This window comes from Oncorhynchus kisutch, linkage group LG30 (genome assembly GCF_002021735.2).
Source record: "Oncorhynchus kisutch isolate 150728-3 linkage group LG30, Okis_V2, whole genome shotgun sequence".
Classification (NCBI taxonomy): Eukaryota; Metazoa; Chordata; class Actinopteri; order Salmoniformes; family Salmonidae; genus Oncorhynchus; species Oncorhynchus kisutch.
Genome location: NC_034203.2, coordinates 3,245,484 through 3,270,762, shown reverse-complemented (window position 1 = coordinate 3,270,762; position 25,279 = coordinate 3,245,484).

Here is a 25,279-nt window from a genome sequence, read left to right as displayed (position 1 = left end):
GAGTAAGGATAACTTTGCTATGTACACAGGTTACCAGTGCCGAGTTGATATGCAGGGGTACGAGGTAATTGAGGTGAGTAGGGATAAAGTGACTAGACAACGGGATAGATAACAGTAACAACAGTGTATGTGATGAGTCAAAAGAGATAAGTGCAAAATGGGTCAATGCAGGGCCTCCCGAGCTGCACAGTGGTCTAAGGCACTTCATCACAGCTGTGCCACTAGAGATACTAGTTTGAGTCCAGGCTCTGTCGCAGCCGGCCACGACCGGGAGACCCATGAGGTGGAGCACAATTGGCCCAGTGTTGTCCGGCTTTGGCCGGGCAGGGAAGTTATTGTCCCTTCGCGCACTATTGACTCCTGTGGTCGGGCCGGGTGCAATGCATGCTCACATGGTCACCAGGTGTACAGTGCTTCCTCTGATGCATTGGTGCAGTTGGCTTCTAGGTTAAGCGGGCATTGGGTCAAGAAGCAGTGTGGCTTGTCTGGGTTGTGTTTCGGAGGACGCACGGCTCTCGACCTTCGCCTCACCCAGGACCGTATGGGAGTTGTAGCGATGGGACAATTGGATACCATGAAAAAGGGCTAAAAAAATATATACACAACCATTCAAAAGTTTGGGGTCACTTAGAAATGTCCTTGTTTTCTATGAAAACATACATGAAATTAGTTGCAAAATGAATTGCAAATATAGTGAAGACGTTGACAAGGTTATAAATAATGATTTTTAATTTAAATAATAATTGTGTCCTTCAAACTTTGCTTTCATTATAGAATCCTCCATTTGCAGCAATTACAGCCTTGCAGTCCTTTGGCATTCTAGTTGTCAATTTGTTGAGGTAATCTGAAGAGATTTCACCCCATGCTTCTTGAAGCACCTCCCACAAGTTGGATTGGCTTGATGGGCACTTCTTACCTACCATTCGGTCAAGCTGCTCCCACAACAGCTCAATAGGGTTGAGATCCGGTGACTGTGCTGGTCACTCCATTATAGACAAAATACCAGTTGACTGCTTCTTCCCTAAATAGTTCTTGCATAGTTTGGAGCTGTGCTTAGGGTCATTGTCCCTTTGTAGGAGAAAATTGGCTCCAATTAAATGCCGTCCACTGGGTATGGCATGCGTTGTAAAATGGAGTGATAGCCTTCCTTCTTCAAGATCCCTTTTACCCTGTACAATCTCCCACTTTACCACCACCAAAGCACCACCAGACCATCACATTGCCTCCATCATGCTTGACAGATGGCTTCAAGCACTCCTCCAGCATTTTTTCTGGGTATCACGAATGTTCTTCTTTGTGATCCACCTCCTCAAACATAGATTTGTCTGTCCATAACACTTTTTTCCAATCTTCCTCTGTCCAGTATCTGTGTTCTTTTGCCCATCTTAATCTTTTATTTTTATTGGCCAGTCTGAGATTGGCTGCCGGCACGGGATGGAGCGACAGGGCCCTGAGTGACCACTATCGCTGCAGTTTGAGTGAGGACGTCAGTCGGGAGTTGGCTTGCAAAGACACCACGCTCATCTTCGACCAGCTGGTGGACCTGTCTATTCGTTTGGATAACCTATTGGCTACCCGCGGACATCCAGAGCGGGGTCTGTCGGTTCCATCCCCCAGCACCACCGCTCCGATGCCCATGGAGCTGGGAGGTGCTGTGCACAGGGAGACCGGAGGAGCACCATCTCTGTCATGCACCATCTCTGGCCGCAGAGGTCACACTGCCGGTCAGTGCCGGATAGGTTCCTCTGGGGATCGAGGCAGCAGGCAGGGCACTCTGGTGTCACCCCAGGTGAGCCGGCACCATTCTCACCCAGAGCCTTCTGTTGCATATATGTTTTTGTATCTCACATTTCCTGAATTTTCCCTGCATTCCCAGCATAAGGTGCTTGTCGATTCAGGCACTGCTGGGAACTTTATAGACAGATCGTTTGCCCATAGTTTAGGGATCCCCATTGTTACCATGGCTGTGCCCTTCCCCTTCCAGACCAGGTTTCCACCGTGCGCATTCCCCCCGCATATGCTGATTTGGCTCTCGCCTTTTCCAAAAAGAAGGCGACTCAATTACCACCCCATCGATGGGGGGATTGTGCGATAAATCTCCTGGTAGATGCCACACTTCCCAGGAGTCACGTGTATCCCCTCTCACAGGCGGAGACATATATGGAAACATATATCTCCGAATCCCTGCGTCAGGGGAGCATTTGGTCCTCCACTTCACCCGCCTCCTCAAGTTTATTTTTTGTGAAGAAGAAGGAGGGAGGTCTGTGCCCGTTTATTGACTATCGAGGTCTAAACCAGATCACTGTGAGGTATAGTTAGCCGCTACCTCTCATAGCCACAGCGATTGAGTCAATGCACGGGGCGCGCTTCTCCACCAAACTAGATCTCAGGAGCGCTTACAACCTGTTGCATATCCGGGAGGGAGAAGAGTGGAAGATGGCTTTCAGTTCTACCTCAGAGCATTATGAGTACCTTGTCATACCGTACGGGTTGATGAATGCTCCATAAGTCTTCCAAGTCTTTGTAGACAAGATTTTCAGGGACTTGCACGGGCAGGGTGTAGTGGTGTATATTGAGGACATTCTGTTATACTCTGCTACACACGCTGAGCATGTGTCCCTGGTGCGCAGGGTGCTTGGTAGTCTGTTGGAGCATGACCTGTACTTCAAGGCTGAGAAATGCCTGTTCTTCCAGCAGTCCGTCTCCTTCCTAGGGTACCGCATTTCCACCTCAGGAGTGGAGATGGAGAGTCACCACATTTCAGCCGTGCGTAATTGGCCGACTCCCACCACGGTAAAGGAGGTGTAGCGGTTTCTAGGGTTTGCCAGTTACTACCGGAGGTTTATCCGGGGTTTTGGTCATGTAGCAGCTCCCATTACATCACTGCTGAAGGGGAGACTGGTATGTTTGCAGTGGTCAGCTCAGGCGGACAGGGCTTTTGGTCACCTGAGGGCTTTGTTTACCTCGGCCCCCGTGCTGGCCCATCTGGATCCCTCTTTGGCATTCATAGTGGAGGTGGACGCGTCCGAGGCTGGGATAGGAGCCGTGCTCTCTCAGCGCTCGGGCACGCCACCAAAGCTCTGCTCCTGGACCTTCTTGAGGAAGCTCAGCCCGGGGGGGGCGAAACTATGACGTGGGGGACTGGGAGCTGTTGGCTGTCGTCATGGCTTTGGATCCCACACCCATACTCCCGGCCTCCAACCTGGTGGCGCCTGAGCAGGCGCTACGTGCAGAACCCACTCCCCTCCAGTGTCTCCCAGGTGTATGTATGCTCCGTCTGCTGTCTGTGACCGGCTGATCTATTGGGCCCACACGTCACCCTCCTCTGGTCATCCAGGCATTGGTCGGACGATGCACTGTCTGAGTGGGAAGTACTAAGGACGTGAGGGTTTATGTTTCCTCCTGCTCGGTGTGCGCCCAGTGTAAGGCTCCTTGGCACGTGCCCAGAGGTCAGAGGTCTCCCAACGGCCCTAAAAACTGTGGAGGCCTTGTTTACACCCGTCTTCCAGGCACTACGGGGTGCCTGAGGACATAGTGTCTGATCGGGGTCCCCAGTTCACGTCGAGGGTCTGGAGGGCATTCATGGAGCGTCTGGGGGTCTCAGTCAGCCTTACCTCAGGTTTTCACCCCGAGAGTAATGGGCAGGTGCAGAGAGTTAACCAGGATGTGGGTAGATTTCTGAGGTCTTATTGCCAGGACCGGCGGGGGGAGTGGGCGGCGTTCGTGCCCTGGGAAGAGATGGCCCAGAATTCACTCCGCCACTCCTCCACTAACCTCTCCCCCTTCCAGTGCGTACTGGGGTATCAGCCAGTTCTGGCTGCTTGGCATCAGAGTCAGACCGAGGCTCCGACACGTGGAGAAGACATGGGACGCCGCTCAAGTTCACCTTCAGCGAGCCGTGCTAAGCCAGAAAGCCAGGGCAGGCCATCACCGCAGTCAGGCCCCGGTGTTCGCACCGGGGGACCGGGTCTGGCTCTCGACCCGAAACCTGCCCCTCCGCCTGCCCTGCCGGAAGCTGGGTCCACGGTTTGTGGGGCCATTTAAAGTCCTGAGGAGCCTGAACGAGGTGAGTTACAGGTTACAGCTCCCCCCGATTACAGTATTAACTCCTCATTCCATGTGTCTCTCCTAATGCTGGTGGTGGCTGGCCCGCTCCAGGAGTCTGAGGTACAGGAGGGTCCTCCTCCCCTTCTGGACATCGAGGGGGCCCCGGCGTACGTTCGATCCATACTGGATTCGAGGCGTCGGGCAAGGGCCTTCAGTACCTCGTGGACTGGGAGGGGTATGGTCCTTAGGAGAGACGATGGGTTCTGGTGGAGAACGTGTTGGACCCTTCTATGCTGCGGGAGTTCCACCGTCTCCGTCCAGATCGCCCTGCACCTCGCCCTCCGGGTCGTCCCCGAGGCCGGTGTCGGCGCGCTGCTTGAGCCGCGCGTGTTTTGTCTTGTTTTCCTACATACCTGGTTTTCATTTCCCTCATTAATTGTTGTGTATTTAACCCTCTGTTCCCCCCATGTCTTTGTGTGGACTTGTTTGTTGTAAGTGCTTGTACATATGTTTACTGGTGTGCGTCGGGTTTTGTACTCATGTTTGCTATTCCTTTATGCCGTTGGTTTTGCAAGTAAACTTCCCCGGCTATTACCTAGTTCTGCTCTCCTGTGTCTGACTTCCCTGCCTCCAGTTACTCCAGTTAGGCAACTCTGCCTAGAAGGCCAGCATCCCGAATTCGCCTTTTCGCTGCTGACGTTGAAAATTGTGTTTAGCGGATACTATTTAACTTCTTATGGCTGCAGGGGCAGTATTGAGTAGCTTGGATGAAAGGTGCCCAGAGGTGCCCAGAGTAAACGGCCTGCTCCTCAGTCTCAGTTGCTAATATATGCATATTATTATTATTGGATAGAAAACACTCTGATGTTTCTAAAACTGTTTGAATGATGTCTGTGAGTATAACAGAACTCATATGGCAGTCAAAAACCTGAGAATAAATCCAAACAGGAAGTGAGAAATCTGAGGTTGGTCGATTTTCAACCCAGGCCCTATTGAATTCAGAGTGGGATATGAATGCAGTTGCACATCCTAGGGCTTCCACTAGATGTCAACAGTCTTTCAAAACTTGAATGAGGCTTCTACTGTGTTTCGGGACTGAATAAGAGCTGAATGAGTCAGGTTACTGGCAGAGAGCCATTTCCTGGTCACGCGCATCTACATGATATCGACCTGCGTTCCGTTGCTCCTCTAGACACAAAGGAATTCTCCGGTTGGAACTTTATTGAAGATTTATGATAAAAACATCCCAATGGTTGATTCTATACTTAGTTTGAAATGTTTCTTCGACCTGTAATATAACCTTTTGAAGTTTTTGTCCGAAGTAATGCTCGATCTGCACGAGCGTTTGGATTTGTATACCTAACGCACTAACAAAAGTATTTACTTGGACATAAATTAAACAAATCAAGCATTTATTGTGGAACTAGGATTCCTGGGAGTGCATTCTGATGAAGATCATCAAAGGTAAGGGAATATTTATTATGTAACTTCTGGTTTCTGTTGACTCCAACATGGCGGCTAATTTGATTATTTTTCTGAGCTCCGTCTCAGATTATTGCATGGTTTGCTTTTTCCGTAAAGTTTTAAAAAATCTGACAAAGCGGTTGCATTAACCAGTTGGATATTTCAATTTTTGGATGAAAAACCTGCCCATTTTAAACAAGATATTTTGTCACGAAAAGATGCTCGACTATGCATATAATTGACAACTTTGGAAAGAAGACACTCTGACGTTTCCAAAACTGCAAAGATATTGTCTGTGAGTGCCACAGAACTGATGTTACAGGTGAAACCCAGAAAATTCCAACCAGGAAGTGCCGCATTTTTTGAAAACGCCTCATGCCAATGAGCTTACGTTTTCCATGTTTTCCCCAAGGTGTCTACAGCATTGTGACGTCTTTTTAGGCATTTCCCTTGAAGAATGGCTGTAAGGGACCATATATGGCATGTGGTCACATGGTGTCTCCCGCAGAAAACCTTGCGTAAAATACTGAGGTAGCCATTTTTCCAATCGCCTCTCATGAGAAATCAACTGCCTCGACGGATATATTATCGAATATATTTGTTAAAAACACCTGGAGGATGGATCCTAAACAACGTTTCCCGTGTTTCTGTCGATATTATGTAGCTAATTTTGAAAAAAGTTTGGCGTTATAGTTGTAGCATTTTTCGGTCGATTTCTCAGCCAAGCATGGTGAAGAAACGGGATGCTTTTTCGCCTAAAAAAATAATATTTTTGGAAAAAAGGAACATTTGCTATCTAACTGAGTGAAAGCATCCGAAGTTCTTCAAAGGTAAAGTATTTAATTTGGTTGCTTTTCTTATTTTTGTGAAAATGTTGCCTGCTGCCAGCAGAGCCTAGCATAGCATTATGCCATGATAAACTTACACAAATGCTTGTCTAGCGTTGGCTGTAACGCATATTTTGAACATCTGAGATGACAGTGTTGTTAACAAAAGGCTTAGCTTGTGTTTGAATGTATTTATTTCATTTCATTTGCGATTTTCATGAATAGTAAAAGTTAGGGATAGGGATATTTATGTCCGTTGCGTTATGCTAATGCATTTGAGGCTATGAATACGCTCCCGGATACGGGTTTGCTCGTCGCAAAAGGAAAAGGAGAGATATTTATATAATTCCAAGTGTATAACTTATATTATCATCTACATGTATAATGAATATTTCTGTTTAATCAATGTGGCTATGCAAAATCACTGGATGTTTTTGGAACTAGTGAACATAACACGCCAATGTAAACTCAGATTTTTTTATATAAATATAAACTTTATCAAACAAAACATACATGTATTAAGTAACATGAAGTCCTATGAGTGTCATCTGATGAAGATCATCAAAGGTTAGTGATTAATTTTATCTCTATTTGTGCTTTTTGTGACTCCTATCTTTGGCTGGAAAAATGGCTGTGTTTATTCTGTGGCTTGGTGGTGACCTAACATAATTGTTTGTGGTGCTTTTGCTGTAAAGCATATTGGAAATCGGACACTGTGGTGGGATAAACAACAAGATGACCTTTAAACGGTATAAGATAAATGTATGTTTGAGGAATTTTAATTATGACATTTCTGTTTTGAATTTGGCGCCCTGCACTTTCACTGGCTGTTGTCATATCGATAACGTTAACGGGATTGCAGCCATAAGAAGTTTTAATGAAGCTGCCATTTGAGGAGTTGTGCGGCGTCTGTTTCTCAAACTAGACACTATAATGTACTTGTCCACTTGCTCAGTTGTGCACCGGGGCCTCCCACTCCTCCTTCTATTCTGGTTAGCGCCAGTGTGCGCTGTTCTGTGAAGGGAGTGGTTCACAGTGTTGTATGAGATCCTCAGTTTCTTGGCAATTTCTTGCATGGAATAGCCTTAATTTCTCAGAACAAGAATAGACTGGCGAGTTTGAAGGAATTATTTGTTTCTGGCCATTTTGAGCCTGTAATCGATACTCAACTAGTCTAAAGAAGGACAGTTTTATTGCTTCTTCAATCAAAACAACCGTTTTCAGCTGTGCTAACATAATTGCAAAAGGGTATTCTAATGATCATTGACCTTATAAAATGATAAACTTGGATTAGCTAACACAACGTGCCATTGGAACAAAGGAGTGATATTCCATAAAAAATCTGGTCGTTTCCAGCTACACTAGTCATTTACGATGTTAACAATGTCTACACTGTATTTCTGATCAATTTTATGTTTTTTTTAATGGACAAATAATGTGCTTTTCTTTCAAAAACAAGGACATTTCTAAGTGACCCCAAACTTTTGAACGGTGTATATAAAAAGGGTAAATTCAGATATTCCAGGTTTACTATTTAACTAACTGTTTAGCAGTCTTATAGCTTGGGGGTAGAAGCTGTTTAGGGTTCGGTTGGTTCCAGACGGTGCATTGGTACCGATTGCCGTAGTCTATGACTTTGGTGTCCCCTAATTTTAGGGCTTTCCTCTGACACCGCCTGGTATCTAGGTCATGGATAGCAGGGTGCTGGGCCCCAGTGATGTACTGGGCCATAAATATTACCCTCTGTAGCACCTTGTGCCATACCAAGTGGTGATGCAGCCATTCAAGATGCTCTCAATGGTGCAGCTGTAGAGCTTTTTGAGGATCTGAGGAGCCATGTCGAATCTTTTCAGCCTCCTGAAGAGGAAGAGGCGTTATCGTGCCCTCTTCACAACAGTGCTGATGTGTGTTGACCATGAAAGTTCTTTAGTTATGTGGAAACCGAGGAACTTGAAACTCTCGACCTGTCCCACAAAAGCCCCGTTGATGTGGATGGGGGTTTACACAGTTTCCTGTAGTCCATGATCAGCTCATTTGTCTTGCTGATGTTGAGGGAGAGGTTGTTGTCCTGGCATCTCACTGCCAGGTCTCTGACCTCCTCCATGTAGGCTGTCTCATCGTACTTGGTGATCATGCCTAGCACTGTCGTGTTGTCTGTAAACATAATGATGGTGTTGGAGTTGAGCGTGGACACTCAGTTGTGGGTGAACAGGAAGCACTGGAGGGGACTAAGCACACACCCCTGAGGGGCTCTCAGTGTTGAATGATGAGCTGTATTCAATGAACAGCATTCTCACATTGGTGTTCATATTGTCCAGGTGGGAAATGGCAGTGTGGAGTGCAATAGAGATTGGACTGGGTCGAGGGTGTCTGGGATGATCGTGTTGATGTGAGCCATGACCAGCATTTAAAAGCATTTCATGGCTACAGATGTGAGTGCTACGGCACGATAGTCATTTAGACAGGTTACCTTGGAGTTCTTGGGAATTCTGCTTAAAACATGTAGATACTAGACTGAGTCACGGAGAGGTTGAAAAATGTTAGCAAAGACACTTGCCAGCTGGTCAGCACATGCACTGAGTATGCATCCTTGTAATCCGTCTGCCCCTGCGGCCATGTTTAAATGTCTTACTCACAATGGCTACAGAGAGCATGATGACACAGTCGTCCGGAACAGCTGCTGTTCTCATGCATAGTAAAGTGTTGCTATCCTCAAGGCACGCATAGAAGGTATTTAGCTCGTCTGGTAGGCTCGCGTCACTGGACAGTGCGCGGCTCGGTTTCCCTTTGTAATCCTAATCCGTGATAGTTTGCAAGCCCTGCAACATCCAATGAGCTTCAGAGAGGCGGTGTAATAGGATTGGACTTTAGTCCTGTATTGTTGCTTTGCCTGTTTGATGGTTCGCCAGAGGGCGTAGCGGGCTTTCTCATAAGCGTCCGGATTAGTGTCCCACTGTTTGAAAGCAGCAGCTCTAGCCTTTAGTTCAGTGAGGATGTTGCCTTTAATCCATCACTTCTGGTTGGGATATGTACATATGTACAGTCACTGTGGGGACAATGCCTGTGATGCACTTATTAATGAAGCTGGTGACTAATGTGGTAGACTGAATGATGAAGTGGCTTAGTGTCCACTTCATCGGATGACTTCTGTATTGAGAGCCTCACTGGTACCTACTATTTGAGTTTTTCCTTGTAAGCAGGAGGATAGAGTTATGGTCAGATTTGCCAAATGGTGAGGGAGAGCTTTGTATGCATATCTGTGTGTGGAGTAAAAGTAATCTAGAGTTTTTCCCCCTCTAGTTCCATAAGTGACATGCTGGTAGAAAGTCGAAAAAACAGGATTTCAGTTTTCCTGCATAAAATAAAAATGTGTACAAATTAATAAAAATGTAAAGCTGAAATGTCCTGAGTCAATAAGTATTCAACCCATTTGTTATGGCAAGCCTAAAATGCGCTTAACAAGGGTGTCTGGGACTTGCATGGATTCACTTTGTGCAACAATATTTAACATGATTTTTGAAATACTTCATCTCTATACCCACACACAAAACTATGTGTACGGTTCTGCAGTCAAGCAGTGAATTTCAAACACAGATTCAACTAGTTTCGATACAACAGTTTAATGGCTGTGATAGGAGAAAACTGAGGATGGATCAACAATATTGTAGTTACTCTACAATACTAACATAATTGACTAACATAATGGAACGACATTTATTGGATATTTCAAACTTTTTTAACAAATCAAAAACTGAAAAATTGGGCCCACAAGACATGCCACGAGGTCTCTTCACAGTCCCCAGAAAAGACTGTGGAGGCACACAGTACTACATGTAACTATTCCACATCAAGTAACTGACGCAAGCAGTAAAATTAGATTTAAAAACAGATTAAAAACACCTTATGGAACAGTGGGAACTGTGAAGCAACACAAATCTTGGCACAGACACATGCATACACACACACACGATAACATACATACATGGATTTAGTACTGTAGATTTGTGGTGGTGGTAGAGTAGGGGCCTGAGGGCACACAGTGCGTTGTGAAATCTGTGAGTGTATTGTAATGTTTTAAAAATTGTATAAACTGCCTTCATTTTGCTGGACCCCTGGACCTGTTGCTTTCGCAGCATCAAATGGGGATCCATAATAAATACAAATAGACTACAGCTCAGCGTTCAACACCATAGTCCCATCCACGCTCATCACCAAGCTAGGGACCCTGGGACTGAACCCTTCCCTCTGCAACTGGATCCTGAGCTTCCTGACGAGCCAGCCCCAGGTGTTGAGGATAGACAACTCCATAACACTGACCCTCAATACAGGGGGCCCTCAATACAGTGGTGTGCTTAAGTCCCCTCCTGTGCTCCCTGATCACCCACAACTGCATGGCCACGCACGATTCCAACACTATCAAGTTTGCTGATAACACGACGTGGTAGGCCTGATCACCAACAGCAATGAGACAGCCTACAGGGAGGAGGTCAGAGACTTAAGTGTGGTGCCAGGACAACAACCTCTCCCTCAATCTCAGTAAGACCAAGGAGCTGATCATGGTCTATAGGAGAAAGAGGTTTAGAGAGCTTTAAGTTCCTTGACGTCCACATCACTAAGGACCTACTATGGTCCACACACCCCCACTGAGTCGAGAAACGGTACTGCAGTGCCTCTTCCCCCTTAGGAGGCTGAAAAGATTTGGCACGGGCCCTCGGGTCCTCAAAAAGTTAGCACCATCGAGAGCATCCTGACTGGCTGCATCAACACTTGCTATGGCAAATGCACCGCCCTTGATCGCAAAGTGCTACAGAGGTTGGTGTGGACAGCCCACTATATTACTAGGGCTAAGCTCCCTGCCATCCTTGACCACTATATCAGGCGGTGTCAGAGGAAGGCCCACATTGTTTTGCAAGACTCCAGCAACCCAAGTCATGGACTGTTCACTCTGCTACCGTCCAGTAAACAGTACCGAAGCTTCAACTCTCGAACAAACAGGCGCCGAGACAGATTCTACCCCCAACCCATAAAGACTGCTAAATAGTAAATTAATGAAACCATAACTACCTGCACTGACTGAGGTGTCAAACTAATTCCGCAGAGTATTCAGTGTCTGCAGGGTTCCTTACTAATTAGTGACCTTAATTCATCAATCAAGTACAAGGGTGGAGCGAAAACCCAGACACTCGGCCCTCCATGGAATGAGTTTGAAATGTGCACTAGACTGTCAATACACACTAGCGGTCAGGGGAGGCCGGGCAACAACTGCAGAGAGTGTGAAGTAACATGCGTAGACCCAAAATTGTCCTTTCTCCAGGGAAACGACCCAGGACTTTTATTCAATAAAATAAATAAGAGAATGCGCCACAGCGCTGGGTAACAATAAAACCAAAACATAACCTAGCTCGTCTTTGAGCCATTCTACACAGGTCTTCTGGTGCCCCACTGCTACTGGACAGCTAAGCTGTTTACGGCGTATCCAATAGGCTTCTCCTTACTTGGGCCAGGTCGATGGCCATGTAATGTCCAATAGGTTCCTCCCAGTTGTGTTCGATATCCCTCGCAGTGCTGGAAAGCCCTGCATGTCAGCTCTTGCTGCTCCAGACCAAAAACAGATCTGGCCAAAGCCAGGTTGTAACAACCACCACCCAACCTCCAAGCTAATTATATTCAGGTGTGTGTAATTGGGCTCTTATCCTTCCCGGCCATCCTCTCTCATGGCCAACAAATGTAGCCAACGATCAGGCATATACCGGCCTTCACACACCCACCCTCTCAGTAGAAACCATACACACACACACACACACTACATTGACAGTCCCACACACATTAACTACATACACTAAACACACACTCATATCGACAACATCACACACTCTTACACTCAAAATTTGCTACTGCTACTCTGTTCATTATTTTACTCAGTATTTTCTATCCTGAAGCCTAATCTACCTCAGACCTCTGAGGTACATTGATTTGGTACTGGTACTCCCTGTATTTTATTTTACTTTTCAACTCTGCATTGTTGGGAAGGTCTCGTAAGCAAGCATTTCACGGTAAAGTCTACACCAGTTGTTTTCGGCGCATGTGACATAACATTTGTTTTGATTTGTGACTTGATAAGCCGATTGTGGCCTGGCTGCTAACATGACTGGTAGGTACTACTTGCAACCTTCATTGTCAAACACAGTGTTGGAACTTAGCTAGCAAGTGATTTGAGCTCTGATCAACAGCATGTAGCTTGTGCTTTAATTTAGATCGTTTGAAAGCTTGCAGATGATGAAATTGTAGACCTGTTGTTCTCAGAAATCAGTCCTGAGCACACAGCCAGACTTTCGACTTGATACTGTATGCAGCACTGACTCGTTTTTCATGCACTTTTTTACTTGAGAGAAACTGCACCAAACACCTTCACTAGATGTAAAAAATTGTGCGACTAAGACCTCTGATTTATCTTAGACTAATTCTGACTTCTTTATGGAAGTGACTTTTGATGAAGGGGCTATGTTGTTGCTACAGTGACTCAGGAGTGACATACAGTACCTGCCAGAGTATGATATGGGAACACACCCACATCAAACCACACCCTCAAGTGTGTTCATATTATCACCTGAAGCATGCGCAGAACCATGTAAACACATGCACGAGCTATGCATGCATCTTGTGCGCATCCTTCAGGTGATAGAAATGTAACGTTACTTTCCTGTAGATACAGTGCGTTTGTCAAGTATTCAGACCCCTTGATTTTTTACACTTTTTGTAACTTTACAGCCTTATTCAAAAAACGTATTAAATAAAAAAATCCTCAATCTACACACAATACCCCATAATAAGACATCGAAAAGAAGTTTAGAAATGTTTGCAAATGTATTAATACTAAAAAACATACCTTATTTATAAGTATTCAGACCTTTTTCTATGAGACTCGAAATTGAGCTCAGGTGGATCCTGTTTCCATTGATCCTTGATGTCACGTTCTGACCTTTATTTCCTTTGTTTTGTCATTATTTAGTATGGTCAGGGCGTGAGTTGGGGTGGGCAGTCTATGTTTGTTTTTCTATGATTTGGGTTTTTCTATGTTTCTGCCTAGAATGGTTCTCAATCAGAGGCAGGTGTCATTAGTTGTCTCTGATTGAGAATCTTGTTTTATTAGTTTGTTCATGTGTAGAGTCTTTATAAATTAAACATGAATAGAAACCACGCTGTATTTTGGTCCGCCTCTCCTTCAAGTCAAGAAAACTGTTACACTTGAAATGCTTCTGCAACTTGATTGGAGTCCACCTGTGGTAAATTGTATTGATTGGACATGATTTGGAAAGGCACACACCTGTCTAATAAGGTCCCACAGTTGACAGTGCATGACTGAGTAAAAACCAAACCATTGGGGCGAAGGAATTGTCTGTAAAGCTCTAAGACAGGATTATGTCGAGGCACAGATCTGGGGAAGGGTAACAAATGTCTGAAGCATTGAAGGTCTCCAAGAACACTGGCCTCCATTCTTAAATGGAATATGTTTGAAACCACCAAGACTCTTCCTAGAGCTGGGTGATCTGCTGCCACGTGCTCACCTGTGGAGCTCAATGGAAGTGGTTATTCTTGGAAAAACTGCTATTTTGAAAGAACTCACCTCTTCAACTTAATTTGACAAAGGTAAGTATTTTTGGAAACGTCAATCTGCTCTTTGATACCATATATAGAAATGTCTTACCTTTGTATGTGACTCTGTAGGAGGAATAGAAAGTATTTTATTTGCTCCAGCTGAAAAAAATAGCATATCCTCTTAACTGCGTATTACACATTCTAGAAGGGTACAAGGCGAAGACACAGATACAGACACTGGAGGCAGATGGTTTGAGTCTGGTAATAATTATAATCCATAAGGGTAGGCAAGAGACTGGTCAGGGACAGGCAAAAGGTCAAACCAGTTCACAGTCCAGGAGGTACAGTGTGGCAGGCAGGCTCGAGGTCAAGGGAGGCAGAATGGTCAGGCAGGCAGAATTTGTATTTTTTATCTCACCTTTATTTAACCAGGTAGGCAAGTTGACAACAAGTTCTCATTTACAATTGCGACCTGGCCAAGATAAAGCAAAGCAGTTCGACACATACAACGACACAGAGTTACACATGGAGTAAAATAAACATACAGTCAATAATGCAGTATAAACGGTCTATATACGATGTGAGCAAATGAGGTGAGATAAGGGAGGTAAAGGCAAAAAAAAGGCCATGGTGGCAAAGTAAATACAATATAGCAAGTAAAACACTGGAATGGTAGATTTGCAGTGGAAGAATGTGCAAAGTAGAAATAAAAATAATGGGTTGCAAAGGAGCTAAATAAATTTAAATAAATACAGTAGTGAAAGAGGTAGTTGTTTGGGCTAAATTATAGGTGGGCTATGTACAGGTGCAGTAATCTATGAGCTGCTCTAACAGTTGGTGCTTAAAGCTAGTGAGGGAGATAAGTGTTTCCAGTTTCAGAGATTTTTGTAGTTCGTTCCAGTCATTGGCAGCAGAGAACTGGAAGGAGAGGCGGCCAAAGGAAGAATTGGTTTTGGGGATGACCAGAGAGATATGCATGCTGGAGCACGTGCTACAGGTGGGTGCTGCTATGGTGACCAGCGAGCTGAGATAAGGGGGGACTTTACCTAGCAGGGTGTTGTAGATGACCTGGAGCCAGTGTGTTTGGCGACGAGTATGAAGCGAGGGCCAGCCAACGAGAGCATACAGGTCGCAATGGTGGGTAGTATATGGGGCTTTGGTGACAAAACAGATGGCACGGTGATAGACTGCATCCAATTTATTGAGTAGGGTATTGGAGGATATTTTGTAAATGACATCGCTGAAGTCGAGGATCGGTAGGATAGTCAGTTTTACGAGGGTATGTTTGGCAGCATGAGTAAAGGATACTTTGTTGCGATATAGGAAGCCGACTCTAGATTTAATTTTGGATTGGAGATGCTTAATGTGAGTCTGGAAGGAGAGTTTACAGTCTAACCAGACGCCTAGGTATTTGTAGTTGTCCACATATTCTAAGTCAAAACCGTCCAGAGTAGTGATGCTGGATGCTTAATGATGGGATTCCAAGTACCAGGTGAACAAGTGTTTTTATAACTTGTGTAGGATTGCCTTCATGTTCTTGAATCTACTATGCACTGTGATTTAACTCAGGCAATATGGCTTCAGCAATAGGGTCTCAACAAAACTCTGGCAATAATGTGCTCAGCTGTCACTCCTTTCTCTCTCTCTCTCTAGTTAGTGAGTGTGTCTGCATGCATGCATGAATGTGTGTGAGTGTGTGGTAGACAAAAGAGAGAGAGAAAATGTGTGGGCTAATGAACATGCTGGGTTCCGTGTGTCACCATCTGTGTGTATGAATTTGACCCTCCTGCCAATTTGTTTTGCTAAATGCTCAACAGACACATATTTCCCTAAAATCAATTAGGTTTAATATAAGGAGTTACAGTAATACTTTACTTTTCATATGTCAGCTGACATAACTTGTTATAACCTTTCCTAATATGGTCTTAACACTGTCATGACACATGTAGACCTGTTGTGACATATATTGCATTATTTTATGGCTGGTTATGACACCTACATAAGTGTCAAAACCCACAAAACCTGCCACACAAGCTAACCCATTCCATTACATCATAGCCTACTTGTAAACAGTATGCTTGTTATATAACATTTTCTGAAATTGACCATATTCAATTATAATTGTATTGTGCACACAGTGATGTCAGGCATGTACCTATGCTAATGCTCTGTTGCTGATGACTGGGATGAATGCAGGAGCAAAACAAGACACCCTCTTTGGCCTTGTCTAGACTTGACAGTTAATGCAATTTTTGTATTCTGATCATGGAATTTCAAACACATCATGCATCTATACCTACATTTAAATTTGTCCACCATGTACACATTGTATCCGGGTTCCCTTTTCCCGCGCTATATTCGAATGACAGAATGCAAATGGTAGAATAGGCAAAATATAATAATAAAACAACAACAACTAACTAGCCAGCTAACCTCTGTAGCTAGCCAGCAAGCTACCAAGCAAAGCTAAAGGGATTGCAAACGGATTAGCGTAACTCTAGCCAAACAAAAATGTGTTACTCAGGTCCGGCGTTTCTCAGGCCCGCCCTACGTCACCTCCTTGCCCGTCCAAATAAAATATAGAAATATTGAAAGATGCATCAATCTTAGTTAAAGCATCCGAGCGAGCGCCCCTCTGTCTCAGGAGTGTGAAGAGCATGTATCTGATGCTGTCTGGATCAAAAGAGTAATGTATGTCATACTATTTCTGTCCAGACAGCATCAGATACATGGGCTACATATAGAGGGTTGCTGTTTCGCTGGCTCGGATGCTTTCTCCGGTGACAGTTTCAGCAGATAGGAAGAGGTGATGGCTCCAAAATATTCCATATGCGTTTCTATGGGCATAATATGCTGACTTAAGCTTTGTCGCCTGCCTTCCCACCTTCAGGACAATGTATTTTTTTTAAATTTAATTTAATTTAACTAGGCAAGTCAGTTAAGAACAAATCCTTATTTACAGTGACAGCCTAAACCCTAATGACGCTGGGCCAATTGTGTGCCGCCCTATGGGACTCCCAATCCCAGCCTGGAATCGAACCATGATGTCTGTAGTGACGCCTCTAGCACTGAGATGCAGTGTCATAGACAGCTGCACCACTCGGGAGCCTCCATTGTTAGAGTGGAGACATGAGCATATCGTCATTATATACAGATCTCTTTATTTTTTACAATTTTCTTAATTGTAGAATAATAGTGAGGAAATCAAAACTAGTAAATAAAAAATATGGAATCATGTAGTGACCAAAAAAGTGTTAAACAAATATATTCTAGATTCTTTGAAGTATCCACCCTGTCACGATCGTCGTAAAGAGCGGACCAAAATGCAGCGTCGTATGTGTTCATGATGATTTTTTAATTAAAGAAAGCACTGAACACTGAATACAAACTATACAAAACAATAAATGAATAATGACCGTGAAGCAATAATGAGAACTGTGCTGACGCAAGCAACTAACATAGACAATCACCCACAACCCACAATGACAAAACAGGCTACCTAAATATGGCTCCCAATCAGAGACGATGACTAACACCTGCCTCTGAGAACCATATCAGGCCAAACACAGAAACAGACAAACTAGACATCCAACGTAGAATGCCCACTCAGATCACACCCTGACCAAACAAAACATAGAAACATACAAAGCAAACTATGGTCAGGGTGTGACACACCCTTTGTATTGATGACTTCTTGCACACTCTTGGCATTATCTCAACCAGCTTCACCTGGAATGCTTTTCAACAGTCTTGAAGGATTTCCCACATATGCTGAGCACTTGTTGGCTGCTTTTCCTTCACTCTGTGGGCCAACTCCTCCAAAACCATCTAAATTGGGTTGAGGTTAGGGGGTTTTGGAGGCCAGGTCATCTGATGCAGCACTCCATCACTCAAATAGCCATTACACTGGAGGTGTATTGGGTCATTATCCTGTTGAAAAGCAAATAATAGTTCCACTAAGCGCAAACCAGATGGGATGGCGTTTCACTGCAGAATGCTGTGGTAGCCATGCTGGTTAAGTGTGCCTTGAAATTCTAAATAAATCACTGACAGTGTCACCAGAAAAGCACCCCCATACCATCACACCTCCTCCTCCATGCTTTACGGTAGGAACCACACATGCAAATACACGACAGTTGGAACCAAAAATCGCAAATTTGGACTCAGACGAAAGGACAGATTTCCACCGGTCTAATGTTCATTGCTCATGATTCTTGGCCCAAGCAAGTATCTTCTTATTAGTGCCTTTCACAAAGTCTCCTCTGAACAGTTGATGTTGATATGTGTCTGTTATTTGAGATGTCTGTTACTGTGAGCATTTATTTGGGCTATATGGAATGCCGATTGGGTCTTAAGCATGTGGTCAAAACGCAATCTTTTTAATGCAACGTGTGTAAAGTAAGCAGGTGCAGGCGCTAAATTAACGCATTCACGCGTTAAGTTAACGTCTTCACGTGCTAACGCCTATATGCGTCAAATAAGCGTGTGCAAATGTACTTGCAGGTGGTCCAACGTGCTAAATGAACAGCTGCAAGCGGTCCTGCACACGACAAATTAAGGCCTACAGCTGCTAAATATACACCTACACACACTAACTTAACGCATTCTGTAATATGCTAATTTCACTATTAAAAGCCCTGACGAAAAAAACATGTAAACTTTAACAGCCACAGAAACACATTGGACTATATTAATACTAACAAGATAAATTACATTCTAGCAAGATTGTTGCTTGAATGCAGGGGCAGGCTAGACAACGGAGATACTCAAGAAACATCCTGCTCAAAATCCTGGTTGTTGTCGATTTTTGGAATATGTTGTCTCTATTTTGCTTTTTTATCTACTAAAGGAAGACAAGCTACCTAAATGTGGTTTATCAGCTAGTACTGAAGCAGGACACGGTTTTGAGTTGTGTTTTTAGCCCAAAACCTTGTATTTAGGCAAAACAACAGCTGAAGGTAGGCAACTTCTTCAGCCTGACTGGCTGTCATTTCAATGCTAGCATTAGCCGCGATAGCATGAAGACACTGAAAAGCTCACAAAACAAATTTGGCCACTGACAACCATGTTAAACCTTTGCTAACATCTAAATCAAATCAAATGTATTATATAGGCCTTCGTACATCAGCTGATATCTCAAAGTGCTGTACAGAAACCCAGCCTAAAACCTCAAACAGCAAGCAATGCAGGTGTAGAAGCACGGTGGCTAGGAAAAACTCCCTAGAAAGGCCAAAACCTAGGAAGAAACCTAGAGAGGAACCAGGCTATAACAGGACATGGCCAAGATGTTCAAATGTTCATAAATGACCAGCATGGTCAAATAATAATAAGTGACGCACCCCTCCGAGGGACGGTATGAAAGACGGTATGAAAGAGCCCCAGTAAGCCAGTGACTCAGCCCCTGTAATAGGGTTAGAGGCAGAGAATCCCAGTGGAAATAGGGGAACCGGCCAGGCAGAGACAGCAAGGGCAGTTCGTTGCTCCAGAGCCTTTCCGTTCACCTTCCCACTCCTGGGCCAGACTACACTCAATCATATGACACACTGAAGAGATGAGTCTTCAGTAAAGACTTAAAGGTCGAGACCGAGTTTGCGTCTCTTACATGGGTAGGCAGACCATTCCATAAAAATGGAGCTCTATAGGAGAAAGCCCTACCTCCAGCTGTTTGCTTAGAAATTCTAGGGACAATTAGGAGGCCTGCGTCTTGTGACCGTAGCGTACGTGTAGGTATGTACGGCAGGACCAAATCAGAGAGTATAGGTAGGAGCAAGCCCATGTAATGCTTTGTAGGTTAGCAGTAAAACCTTAATCAGCCCTTGCCTTGACAGGAAGCCAGTGTAGGGAGGCTAGCACTGGAGTAATATGATCAACATTTTTGGTTCTAGTCAGGATTCTAGCAGCCGTATTTAGCACTAACTGAAGTTTATTTAGTGCTTTATCCGGGTAGCTGGAAAGTAGAGCATTGCAGTAGTCTAACCTAGAAGTGACAAAAGCATGGATTCATTTTTCTGCATCATTTTTGGACAGAAAGTTTCAGATTTTTGCAATACGTAGATGGAAAAAAAGCTATCCTTGAAATGGTCTTGATATATTCTTCAAAAGAGAGAGGGTCCAGAGTAATGCCGAGGTCCTTCACAGTTTTATTTGAGACGACTGTACAACCATTAAGATTAATTGTCAGATTCAACAGAAGATCTCTTTGTTTCTTGGGACCTAGAACAAGCATCTCTGTTTTGTCCGAGTTTAAAAGTAGAAAGTTTGCAGCCATCCACTTCCTTATGTCTGAAACACATGCTTCTAGCGAGGGCAATTTTGGGGCTTCACCATGTTTCATTGAAATGTACAGCTGTGTGTCATCCGCATAGCAGTGAAAGTTACCATTATGTTTTCGAATTACATCCCCAAGAGGTAAAATATATAGGGAAAACAATAGTGGTCCTAAAACGGAACCTTGAACACCGAAATGTACAGTTGATTTGTCAGAGGACAAACCATTCACAGAGACAAACTGATATCTTTCCGACAGATAAGATCTAAACCAGGCCAGAACTTGTCCGTGTAGACCAATTTGGGTTTCCAATCTCTCCAAAAGAACGTGGTGATCGATGGTATCAAAAGCAGCACTAAGGTCTAGGAGAACGAGGACAGATGGAGAGCCTCGGTCTGATGCCATTAAAAGGTCATTTACCACCTTCACAAGTGCAGTCTCAGTGCTATGGTGGGGTCTAAAACCAGACTGAAGCATTTCGTATACATTGTTTGTCTTCAGGAAGGCAGTGAGTTGCTACGCAACAGCCTTTTCTAAAATGTTTGAGAGGAATGGAAGATTCGATATAGGCTGATAGTTTTTTATATTTTCTGGGTCAATGTTTGGCTTTTTCAAGAGAGGCTTTATTACTGCCACTTTTAGTGAGTTTGGTACACATCCGGTGGATAGAGAGACATTTATTATGTTCAACATAGGAGGAAGCAGCTCCTTCAGTAGTTTAGTTGGAATAGGGTCCAGTATGCAGCTTGAAGGTTTAGAGGCCATGATTATTTTCATCATTGTGTCAAGAGATATAGTACTAAAACACTTGAGCGTCTCTCTTGATCCTAGGTCCTGGCAGAGTTGTGCAGACTCAGGACAACTGAGCTTTGAAAGAATACGCATATTTAAAGAGGAGTCCGTAATTTGCTTTCTAATAATCATGATCTTTTCCTCAAAGTTCATGAATTTATCACTGCTGAAGTGAAAGCCATCCTCTCTTGGGGAATGCTGCTTTTTATTTAGCTTTGCGACAGTATCAAAAAGTAATTTCGGATTGTTCTTATTTTCCTCAATTAAGTTGGAAAAATAGGATGATCGAGCAGCAGTAAGGGCTCTTCGGTACTGCACGGTACTGCCTTTCCAAGCTAGCCGGAAGACTTCCAGTTTGGTGTGACGCCATTTCCGTTCCAATTTTCTGGAAGCTTGCTTCAGAGCTAGGGTATTTTCTGTGTACCAGGGAGCTAGTTTCTTATGAGAAATGTTTTTAGTTTTTAGAGGTGCAGCTGCATCTAGGGTATTGCGCAAGGTTAAATTGAGTTCCTCAGTTAGGTGGTTAACTGATTTTTGTCCTCTGGCATCCTTGGGTAGACAGAGGGAATCTGGAAGGACATCAAGGAATCTTTGTGTTGTCTGTGAATTTATAGCATGACTTTTGATGTTCCTTGGTTGGGGTCTGAGCAGATTATTTGTTGCAATTGCAAACGTAATAAAATGGTGGTCTACAACATATCAGCTTTCGAACAGGGTAGACTTTAATGTGCACGATCATTTCATTTTTGGAATATTTACATTCCATCAAAGCCTATTAGGGTAAAATAACTTCAGGCATATTCCCAGTACTATATAGTACTGCTTCAAAGGAATAGGGTTCCGATTCCTTCTGCTTTATTTTCACACAATTGTGTCTTGCAGAAGGGAACTATGAAGAGGAGCTTGGAGTGGGCAAGGGGGAGGCTGATGAAACAGCAGAGAAGACCTGATTCATCAAGTATCACAGTTAATTCTGGTAATGCTCACCTGGTTGGCATGCACAACACGGCAAGGTATTCAACATTAAGCCCAATAAAATATCAAATTTTATTAAAACGTGTATCCCAATTTACTAGTCAAGCAACGTTTAAATGTTATGAACTACAAACAATCTATGGTTCTTTGAGTCAATTGAAAGTGACTACAATTAGAAATGATTTCAAAACCACTGTGCCAGTAAAGGAGACAAAAAAAGGTATCTGCTCTTATGGTTCTGTTTACATTTTTTCAGACAAATTAATCCGACACTTGTTAATGTTTGACGTCAGGCAAAACGTCTTCAGCCACCGTAGGATGGAGAGCCGCTGGTTGGCATTTTTGACTGCAGTGTCTGTGGGTGTACCAGGAAAGGATGTTAGAAGTTAGCTTCCCATGATATTGAAGCTTCTTACCATCTCCACTGTAAATTATACATTTTACGTACGTCAGAGTGCGTTATATTTTATAGATCTGCTTTCAACACCATCCTGACCCACAAACTGGTTAGCAGACTCAGGCCTCTGGGTGCAAACCCTGTAATACCAAATACATTTTTTACATTATCACAAGAATGTGTATCCCCAGAATGGACCCAACAACTAAACAAACTGACGACACAACCATGGTACACCTGATCACCAGTGATCATGAGTACATGAAGGAGCTGTGGGATCTGACATAATGGTGATAGGACAACAGTCTCAGTGTAGGCAAAACAAAGTAGATGGTGATACTTGACCATTTTCCCATCTACTGTACATTGACATGGAGATAATCAGCAGCTTCAAGTTCCTGGACACTATGATAATCTTTTCTGCCCTCAGTCACTTCACACAAAAACTCCCACCAGTGCTTCTCCACTACCCTCATCAACTTGCTGCACCACGACCTGTGTACCAACTACAGTGTCTGTTTTTATTGCCATAACACATGTAAATGAAATGTCCATATTTACTGTAAGATGTATTTATGGTAACATAGTCCCTTGAAATACAGTTCAAGTCGGGAATTTGCATAGCCAAATAAATTCATGTTAACTCAGTTTTTCAGAATTCCTGACATTTAATCCTAGTAAATATTCCCTGTTTTAGGTCAGTTAGGATCACCACTTTGAAATGTCAGAATAATAGTAGAGACAATTATTTATTTCAGCTTTTATTTCTTTCATCACATTCCCAGTGGGTCAGAAGTTTACATACACTCAATTAGAATTTGGTAGCATTGCCTTTAAATTGTTTAACTTAGGTCAAAGTTTCAGGTAGCCTTCCACAAGCTTCCCACAATAAGTTGGGTGAATATTGACCCATTCCTCCTGACAGAGCTGGTGTAACGGAGTCAAGTTTGTCGGCCTCCTTGCTCGCACAAGCTTTTTCAGTTCTGCCCACAAATCTTCTATGGGATTGAGGTCAGGGCTTTGTGATGGCCACTCCAATACCTTGACTTTGTTGTCCTTATTAATCCATTTTGACACAACTTTGGAAGTACGCTTGGGGTCATTGTCCATTTGTGACCAAGCTTTAACTTCCTGACTGATGACTTGAATTGTTGCTTCAATATATCCACAAAATGTTCCTTCCTCATGATGCCATGTATTTTGTGAAGTTCACCAGTCCCTCCTGCAGCAAAGCATCACCACAACATGATGCTGCCACCCCAGTGCTTCAAGGTTGGGATGGTGTTCTTCGGCTTGCAAGCCTCCCCATTTTTCCTCCAAACATAATGATGGTCATTATGGCCAAACAGTTTTATTTTAATTTCTTCAGACCAGAGGACATTTCTCCAAAAAGTACGATCTTTGACCCCATGTGCAGTTGCAAACCGTAGTCTGTATTTTTTATGGTGGTTTTGGAGCAGTGGCTTCTTCCTTGCTGAGCGGCCTTTCAGTTTATGTTGATATAGGACTTGTTTTACTGTGGATATAGACACTTTGGTACCTGTTTCCTCCAGCATCTTCACAGGGGTCTTAGCTGTTGTTCTGGGATTGATTTGCACTTTTCGCACCAAGTACGTTCATCTCTAGGAGACAGAACGTGTCTCCTTCCTGGGCGGTATGATGGCTGCGTGGTCCCATGGTGTTTATACCTGCGTACTATTGTTTGTACAGTGGAACGTGGTATCTTCAGGTGTTTGGAAATTGCTCCCAAGGATGAACCAGCCTTGTCGGGGTCTACAATTTTTTTCTGAGGTGTTGGCTGATTTCTTTTGATTTTCCCATGATGTCAAGCAAAGAGGCACTGAGTTTGAAGGTAGACCTTGAAATACATCCACAGGTACACCTCCAATTGACTCAAATTATGTCATTTGTCACCTCCTCCCAGCTGCCCACTGCACTGAGGTAACACGGTCACCACCGATAAATCCATGATTATCGAAAACTTCAACATGCATTTCTCAACGGCTGGCCATGCCTTCCTCCTGGCTACTCCAACCTCGGCCAACAGCTCCGCCCCCCCCCCCCCCCCGCAGCTACTCGCCCAAGCCTCTCCAGGTTCTCCTTTACCCAAATCCAGATAGCAGATGTTCTGAAAGAGCTGCAAAACCTGGACCCGTACAAATCAGCTGGGCTTGACAATCTGGACCCTCTATTTCTGAAACTATCCGCTGCCATTGTCGCAACCCCTATTACCAGCCTGTTCAACCTCTTTCATATTGTCTGATCCCCAAGGATTGGAAAGCTGCCGCAGTCATCCCCCTCTTCAAAGGGGGAGACACCCTGGACCCAAACTGTTACAGACCTATATCCATCCTGCCCTGCCTATCTAAGGTCTTCGAAAGCCAAGTCAACAAACAGGTCACTGACAATCTCAAATCCCACCGCACCTTCTCCACTGTGCAATCTGGATTCCGAGCCGGTCACGGGTGCACCTCAGCCACGCTCAAGGTACTAAACGATATCATAACCGCCATCGATAAAAGACAGTACTGTGCAGCTGTCCTCATCGACCTTGCCAAGGCTTTCGACTCTGTCAATCACCATATTCTTATCGGCAGACTCAGTAGCCTCGGTTTTTCTGATGACTGCCTTGCCTGGTTCACCAACTACTTTGCAGACAGTGTTCAGTGTGTCAAATCGGAGGGCATGCTGTCCGGTCCTCTGGCAGTCTCTATGGGGTTGCCACAGGGTTCAATTCTCGGGCCGACTCTTTTCTCTGTATATATCAATGATGTTGCTCTTGCTGCGGGCGATTCCCTGATCCACCTCTACACAGAAGACACCATTCTGTATACTTCCGGCCCGTCCTTGGACACTGCGCTATCTAACCTCCAAACGAGCTTCAATGCCATACAACACTCCTTCCGTGGCCTC